Below are 9,071 nucleotides of genomic sequence, written 5' to 3'. Positions count from 1 at the left end.
ATCATTATTATTATCATCATCTCATAGCTGTTGGTCAGAGCCAATTCAGAGCTGATCCTCCGGGGTTAGGGAGGGTTCAGATGCTGTAAATTGCACGGGAAGAGATTATTCATCTTTGTTCCTCAGAGCAGCTAATGGATTCAAACGATGCAGTTACTATGGACAGCAATTGGGCATTTCCTTCCAGAGTTGAGAATAGGGATACCATTTGATCTACGATTCCCACGACTAGGTAAATATCCTACAGAAAAAAAGACAAGTCTGCACACAGACTTATCCACACCTATGTTTACTGCAGCACTATAACAACAGTGTGGTATATTGGTTGTTTTTTATTTAAGCCTCTTGTTTAGAGTCAACAAGACCTCAGGGAAAGCCTTTGTATTTAAGAGTCGATGGTTATTACATTTTGAAGGAACATTCTTCTAAGTGGTACAGCACTCTTTTGTCAGTATGCTGTACTGAGGTAACCTGGGGTTGCTGTGATGCTGAACCTTGTGTCATTGGGGTATCAAAAGGTATAATGGTCACTCATGGTGGATGGTGTTTGGTGGAACTCCCAGTTTAAGACAGGTTTGAAAGCAGGAGTGGTATCCACTGCCTAAACAACATACCTCTGAAAACTCTATGAACTTTGAGAAACGATGATAGTTATAGAAACGTTTCAGGTCTTTTGTTCATAGGGTCACCATGAGTTATGCTCGATTTAATGGCAATCAACAACAATAACAACAATTCATAACAGCAGTAAGTTGGAAACAACCTAAGTGCCCATTAACATTGTCCAATTTTTAGATGCATAGTCATAATTGAAAAGATCATGGCTTGACTCCGGGGCACTTTATTCTTAAAAATTATTTGCTCCTTAATACCTTGCAAAGGTCCTTGACAGCAGATTTTCCCAATGAGATAGATCCTTTGATTTCTTGACTTGCTGGTACCAAGAGTGTTGCTTGCAGATCCAAACAAGATGAAGGTGTTGACAACTTCAGTCTTTTCTCTACCATGATGTTGCCTATTGACTCTGTAGTGAGAGTTTTTGTTTTCTCAATGTTGAGATATAATCCATATTGAAGGCTGTAGTCTTTGATCTTCTGCAGTAAGTCTTTGAAGTATTCATACTCAGCAAGCAAAGTTGTGTCATCTGCATAACACAGGTTGTTTTTAAGTCTTCCTCTAATCCTGATTCCACTTTGTATTTCATAAAGTCCAGCTTCTTGAATGATATGTCATACTTAGGATACAGATTGATCATACGCTGGAGAGAAGTAATAAGAACAAGAATGTGTAGTGATCCAAGTGTCCCTCCGCTGCCTTTAAAGGAGCATGATGGAAATGAAATTGGGTTCTTTCTGGGAGGGCTGCAACAATACACACAGGGCAGAACGGAACATACTGGTGACTTCCTGAACAGGACCCATGAGCTTCTCTTTTACTTCACTCCCAGTGATGCTCGATCTTGGGACTTGTCCCACTGGCTCTACGCTCATTAAGAGACACAGTGTAATAGAATGGAAGCAACTTGTTTAATCTCTCTATAGCTCAAGGAGTTCTGGTGGCCAGGTGGGTAAGGAGTTGTGCTGTCAACCAAAGACAGATGGTTTGAATCCACTAGCTTCTCTTCGGGAGGAAAGCTGGCCAATCTCCTCCCATGTGATTACTCCCCCTGAAAACCTCCTGGAGGGCCACCATTGAGTTATATCTCAAGTCTTCTCATCTATAAGTTGAGAATAATAGCCTTTCATGGCTATTAAAAAATAAAACAAAGAAAAGAAAAAGCAAACAAAAAGAAAACAAAGCAAGGATGGCTCAAAAAGAGAAAAATTTACGGATTGATGACATCATATGCCAAAGGAATAAAATGCTCTCAGCTTTAAAAGAATTAAAAATTCTTTCTTGGCGAGCTCTGGTGGCCTAGTGCCACGAAGCTGTACTGCAATCCCAGAGGTGTGCGGTTCAAATCCACCAGATGCTCTGCTGGAGAAGGAGGGACAATCTCCTCCTGTACCAGTCAGATCTGATTTGACAGTACACACACACACACACACACACACACACACACACACACACACACACACAAAATAATAAAAAAGTAAAAAAAAAAATTCTTTCTACAAAATTGGTGACCCCTCACAGTCTCCACCTTGCTGAAGCCCCTTGTTGTAGGTCACAGTATCCATTTTTCTGAACGTCATCTTCTCCTGCTCTGTCCTTCCACTTGCCCAAGTCTGATGTCTTTTTCCACGGACTGGAGCCTTTGACGTGCCCAGAGGATGTGAGATGAAATCTCACTCTCCCTGCCTTTAAGGAACACTCTGTCTGCGTTTCATGCAAGACAAATACATTCATTCTTTCGGCAGTCCATGGTATATTTCATACTCTTTGCCTATACAACACCTCTTAATTCTTCCTGGGTCATCTTTATTAATTGTCCAACCTTCACACATGTCTCAGAACTGGCTTGACAGTAATTACAACGTCAACAATAGCAACAATTCTATATAACATTTTTTTCCTGCTAAGATAGCGAGAGACAAAGGCTTAACATGAAAGATATGAATAATATGCCTTTCAAGTCAAGAGCCTATAGAATAGTTAGGGAGCTCTGGTGGCCAAGTGGCAAGAAGCTGTGCTATAGTTCTGAAGACACATGGTTCGAATCCACCAGGTGCTCCATGGGAGAAGGATGGGCCATCTCCTGTCATGCGATTACTGCCTCTGAAAACCCACCAGAGGGTCAGCTGTGGGTTGGTTCCAATTTGATGGTACAACAACACATCATCGAATAGTTAGTTTTATTCATTAAGGCAGTTTTACTAAACCAGGGTACCAGGGTAAGGCAGGAATATCCAGCGTTCCAATGAATACGGTTTAAGATTTGAGCCAAAGTGGGAAAACTTTGAGCTTGGTCTTGATTCTGACTCTAGAACATTAGATCTTAGATTTGACTGTGTTTTAAAATTTTTTAAATTTATTTTTGACATTTAAAACGCTTGTCGTTTTCACCTAAAAATAACCTGAATGATGACAATCTGTGAATCGGATCTGTTCCCACCTGGCAGTGGTTGGAGCTGAGAAAGAGCTTCCGTCTTCCGACACAATCTCTCCTGACTGCCAAAGGCCTGGTCCAATTCACTCATGCATATAACTGGCCTGGGCCCCAAGGGCTTTTGATTTCCTGAGCTAATGCTGGAAGACAAGAAAAAGGAAAAGATGCCCAAATATTGAGAGGGGGATCAAAATGATGATGATGATGATGATGATGATGATTATTTTTAAATGGAGTAATATCTATAATAATTAACAAAATCAAAGTGCAAAATACTAAAAAGAAATGAATCCTGGAAAATGGCCAGTCTGAAAATCTAGCAAGTGCCATGGAGTGGAAAGGTCAGAGTTAAGAACAGGGTAAGAAAGCTCCCAGGAGCAACAGATAACTTTGCATCAACTCAATGAGAAAAGTACAGAAGGACTGAGAACCAAACCATAAAATACTATTGCAGATTATGAAAGGAGACTTGCCAACATCTGGCAAACATATCATTTTCCTAACCTTGGAAAGATGCCCGTTATTACCAACGCATCATAAATGTAATGCTTGATTCTTAAATGTTTGCTTGAAAGAATAAACATCTGTGGATAGCCAGCTGGCCAATAAAAATTCCAACACACAGAGTCATCTAACAAATGATTAGGATTGATTATAAAATATGATAGGTTGAGCTTTAGAGTCAATAGCATTGCAGTTACAGTTCTTGCAGGATTTCACGGGGCTTGAGAATTTGAACATTTATTTGGACAAGTAAAGAGCCACGAATTACTAGGATATTTTTGAAGCAAACGAGTTGGGATGGAGATTGTACCCTATTGAGGCTATTGATAAAGCTTTACTGAGTAAGGAAGCATTTTGGCCCAGGGGGAAAAAAAAACCCAAACACATTCCCCAACAAACTAGAATCAAGCTCAGGAATAGTCATGTCCATAAAGTGGGGCTTGAAGATGTGCCAGAAGTGACACGTCTGATCAATGGAGCAAAGAGGGACTCTTCTAAAAAGAGAAGCCATGGAAAATGGTCCTCGACATGGAAAAAGATGACCCTTCAAGTCCTTAACTTGATGTCTTAGATCCTGACCTCATAACAACATTGATAAAATTAACTTAAAAACTCTCAGTAGGAAACGCAGAGAGCTATCTTTTAGGCATTAGGTAAAGAAAGACGTAGTAAACAGCTTTCTGCGTTACCCACACAAGGCTTCCCGTCGTTAACTTAAAGGGGAAACGTCCACAATGTCCGAGCCCTTGATGTCCTGCAGACGAAGGAGGGTGTCCTCAAATTCTTCGCAGCAGGAACTCATTTGGGCGGCACCAACCTTGACTTCCAAATGGAACAGGACATCTATAAAAGGAAAAGTGATGGCATCTATATCATAAATCTGAAGAGCGCCTGGGAGAAGCTTCTCTTGGCTACTTATGCCATTGTTGCCATGGAAAATCCAGCTGAAGTCAGTATCATCTCCTCCAGAAACACTGGCTGGAGAGATGAGCTGAAGTTTGCTGCTGCTGCGGCTACTGAAGTCACTTCTACTGCTGGGTGCTTCACTCCTGGAACTAACCAGATCCAGGCAGCCTTGCAGGAGCCGTGTCTTCTGGTGGTTACCGATCCCAGGGCTGACCACCAGACAGCGTCTTATGTTAACTTGCCCACCACTGCCCGGTGTAACACAGATTCTCCTCTGTGCTCCGTGGACATTGCTATCCATGCAACAGGTGAGCTCACGCCATGGGTCTGAAGCAGTGAATCCAGCGCATGCGTGAAACAATCTCCCGGGCGCACCCGTGGGAGGCCATGGCCCATCTGCTCTTCTGCAGAGATCCCAAAGAGATTGTAAAGGAAGAGCAAGATGCTGTTGAAAAGGCTGTGACCAAGGAGGAGTTTCAGGGAGAATGGATGGACCCTGCTCCTGAATTCACTGCTGCTCAGCCTGAAGTTGCAGACTGGTCTGAAGGCGAACAAGTGTCCTCTCTGCTTATTCAGCAGTTCCCTACTGAAGACTGGGGTGCTCTGTCTGCACCTGAAGACTGCGCTGCAGCCCCCAACTGCTCAGGCCACCAAGTGGGTTGAAACAACCATCCATCGAGTGGTCTTAAACTGTCATTTAAAAAGTGGAAATAAGATTGACGAAAAATAAACAATACGTTTTGTGGAAAAAAATGTAGCAAATAGTTGGTAATACAAAAAATTTCTTGGGCAGGGAGAAAAGTGCAACAATGAATGAATGGAAATTCAAAGTCTCTGTAAATTTTCTTTAAAATTAATAATAGTAGTAACATTTAAAATATACTTAATTAAATAGCATTAACTGCTAAAAAAGATTAATGTATTTTACTATGTTGTTGTTGTCATGTGCCTTTGGGTCGTCTGCGGCTCATAGCGACCCTACGTACAACAGCCCATAGCGACCCTATGTACAACAGCCCTAAACCCTGCTCTATCCTGTGTCAAGCTCACCGTCTCCGACTTACCTCCACTATCCCAGTCACTGAATCAATCTGTCTCATAAAGAGTCTTCCTCTCCTGCGCTGTCCCTCCACCTTCCTAAGCATGACGTCCCTCTCCAAGGACTGGTCCCTCCTTGCAACATGTCCAAAGTATGTCAGACGAAGCTTCAGAATCCTTGCCTCCAAGGAGCAGCTTGGCTTTACTCTCTCTAGGACAAACGAGTTTGTTCTTGACAAAGAAAAGAAGCAGGCATGCTGCAATCCTGAAGGCACGCGGTTTGAATCTACCAACTGCTCCACGGGGGAAGCATGGGCATTCCCCTCCCATGCAATTTACTGCCTCTTAAAACCTGCCAGCTTTGGGATGGTTCTGACTCCATGGCGAACAACAACAACAACAACAACAAAGAACCTAGCCTGAGACAGGAATCTGACCCCCACAGCTTTCTCCAAGAATGGGCTGGGTTTTATTCCATTGTGCACAGGGCAGTGAGTGAGCGACTCATGGCTTTGAACTTCCAACCTTTCAGTTAGTACCCAGGTGCTTAAATACTTCACTGCCAGGGCTCCTTTCATGAGAAATGATAAAGACAGACCAAAATGAAGTTCACTGCCACTGACTCTGATTTCTGGAGCCTTTTCACTTGGTTTTCAAGGCTGGAAATCTTTATGGGAGGAGGAGACAGCCCATATTTCTCCTGCAGAGTTGCTGGTAGATTCGAACTGCTAACCTTTGGGTTAGCAGCTCATTGGAAACCAACTATGTCACCATGGTGCCTTAAGAAGCACCATGAGTACATAAAAATATCACAGAGGGACACTGAATATGTGAATCAGAATAATAATGATTTTGTGTGAGAGAAGCAGAGAACTAGAATTTGGGATCAGTTTGGTTAGATGTAGGGTATAACCTCATTGTCCAAGCCTAGCTTTTGTTTTGAATCGTAGTTTCTTGAGTTCACTTCGCATTGTTAAATGTAACAAGCTCTATAAGTAAAGATAGGCAACAAAGATCAATAGTGAGCATGTTCATGAGCCAAGGATTATGTCCAATTATGCGGATCAAAGGTCAAACCACAAGCCTTTCCAAAACAAAAACAAAATCCACAACTCCCAATTTTTAAACAAAGCAATTACAATCCAATAAGGGGAATAAGATCAGAAAGCAAAGGTAATGCAGGAAGGTAGATAGTGGGTCACAGACTGAAGAGTCACTTTGAAAGGGAGATCAAAGGGGTTGATGCTCCATTAGAGTTTGCATTACAGAGATACCTCCAAAATAGCTCTAAGAAGAAAATGGAAAGGACTTACCTGTGCCCCAGGGCTTCTTAGAAAGAAGCATGTACGATTAGGCATGAGATAGAGGACAACAGCCCAGAATAAGAGGTACTTTGTAAAGAGATGTGGGGGGAGGGAGGTTATTGTACAACAATGAATGAATATTTAATAAAACAAAAAAGGGAACTTGGGGAGGAGACAGGGAGGGAAGGAGAGGGAATAAGTAAAATGTGCCACGATGAATGAATGAAAATCTAACTTTTCTCTCAACTTTCGTTAAAATCATAAGTAAAATGAAAAAAAAAAAAGAAGTAAGTATAGTACAACGTATTTTGGTCATGTTATCAGGCGAGACCAGTCCCTGGAAAAGGCTATGGTGCTGAAAAGCAGAGGGGCCATCAAAGGAGAAGACGACTTTCAACAAGACGGATTGACATTGTGACTTGCAACCACAACGTGGGATCAGGCAGAGTTTATTCTGTTGTATATTTGGAAGCAGAAGCGACATCCTCTTCTTAAACAACTTGCCTCGGGAAACTCTATGAACTTTGAAAAAAGTCGATGGTTGTAGAGGGGCTTCGGGCCTTTTGTTCATTGGGTCGCTATGAGTCGAGCTCAACTTGAAGGCAACCAACGACAACACATAGGCCAGCATGAATTTGACGGCATGTAACAACAATAACAAGTCACTGAGGGAGCTCTGGTGGCCTTGTGGCAACAAATTGTGCTGCAATCTCAAAGGCATACAGTTCAAATCCCCCACCTGTTCTGTGGGAGAAAGATAAATAATAACAAGCCACTCTGGACAAGTCCGCTGAAGAAGGAGGGGCTATCTCTTCCTGTGCCAGTCGGATCTGATTTGATGACACACAACAAGAAAACAAAAAGAAAAAAAAATAAAATTCAGATCTGATTCGACAATACAAAACAAGGAAAAAATAAATAAACCAATGAGCTCATTGGTTTCATTAAAAGAAAAAGAAAGAAAATGCCTTTTAATAAAGATTTTCTTCTCATTTGGTGAAACTAGAGAATATCCCACAGACTTGGAACCACCAAGGACATGGAGTCCTCTGCTTTTGAAGATGACTGAGCCTTCTCAGCTGCTCTGGTGTTGTATGCAGTGCTTAACAGGCTGCACTGCCGGCCGAAAAGCTGCCTGTTTCTGGGGATTTGAAAGCACCAAGATCGACATGATGGAAAGGTGTACCATCTCCTCTCATTAAGATTGGCAGCCACAGAGACCCAGTGGAGGGCCACTCTGAGTCCTGATGCTATAGTGGTTAAGTTGAAGTGATCATACACTAACGAAAAGGTCATTGGTTCAAAACCACCAGGCAGTTTGTTTTAAGATCACAGCCTCGGGAGTGCTGTGACAAGGTTCTGCTCTGTCCTGCAGGGCGGCTGCCCCTAAGAACTGACTCAGTGGCAGCAGAATTGGGCTTTATGCTGCCTCATCTGTTTGAAAGAGTCATCTCACGCTATCTTATTCCTTCGAGGCATTAAATGTGAACTAAGGCCTTGCTTGGCAGCTTGCCACGGAGAACGATCGTTTTACAAGGCCTGTAACTATGCTAGTGGTTCTAAGACTCTGTAATGCAGAGTGGTGTGTTTTGGAGGTTTGGCCATTTCCAGGCAATGGTATTATGTTATTTTTTTACATAATATTTTACTGTCACTCCATTGTTACAAAGAGAAAAGCTTGCTTTGTATTTTGGACCCTTTAAGAGCTGAGAAAAACAAGCAGCAACTCATCTTACAGGTCACGTTCTACTGTCCTCACGAAGCCTGGTCGTCCTGTGAGCTGGAGCGATTACTGCCAGGGTTTTCCCCATGTTAAACTGACGACCTTACACGGCAAATGAAGACATATTGTTCTGGCTGATCATGTATTAACCAAAAGAGAGAATCTGAAGAGTACGGATGTATTTATGGTGACTGATGTGTTCCAACTCCTAGGCTAGCAAAGAATGTTGGTATAATAAGGACCTGCCAACGAGCAAACCAGCCAGTCTTAGATGTCTTAGTTATCTAGTGTTTCTTTAAGAGAAATGTCTTAGATGAGTGGCGCTGACAGACATATATTTTCTCACTATTTAGGAGGCTGTATTGTTAGACTGCAACTCATAGCAAACCCTGTGGACAGCAGATCAGACCCTTGTCCTATAGCTTATGCGATCCTCACTCTCTCTGACATGCCAGAGCTCATTGTATTAATCCATCCACTTTCTGGCTGTCTGCTCTTTTGCTTACTACCCTTCCAGCATGATGCCTTTATTCCAAGGACTGACATC

The 9,071-nt window shown here is 42.4% G+C and overlaps 1 pseudogene; it reads left to right on the top strand.

Moving 5' to 3' along the window:
• Positions 1-5,189, top strand: part of LOC102863692 — a 189,472-nt pseudogene extending 184,283 nt beyond the window's left edge.
• The last annotated feature ends 3,882 nt before the right edge of the window (positions 5,190-9,071 follow it).

The sequence above is a fragment of the Elephantulus edwardii genome, unplaced genomic scaffold (assembly GCF_000299155.1).
Source record: "Elephantulus edwardii isolate Elephantulus edwardi_28Jun2011 unplaced genomic scaffold, EleEdw1.0 scaffold00145, whole genome shotgun sequence".
NCBI classification, from domain to species: Eukaryota; Metazoa; Chordata; class Mammalia; order Macroscelidea; family Macroscelididae; genus Elephantulus; species Elephantulus edwardii.
Note: the sequence above shows the minus strand (reverse complement) of the source record. Positions and strands in the feature narration are given on the sequence as shown.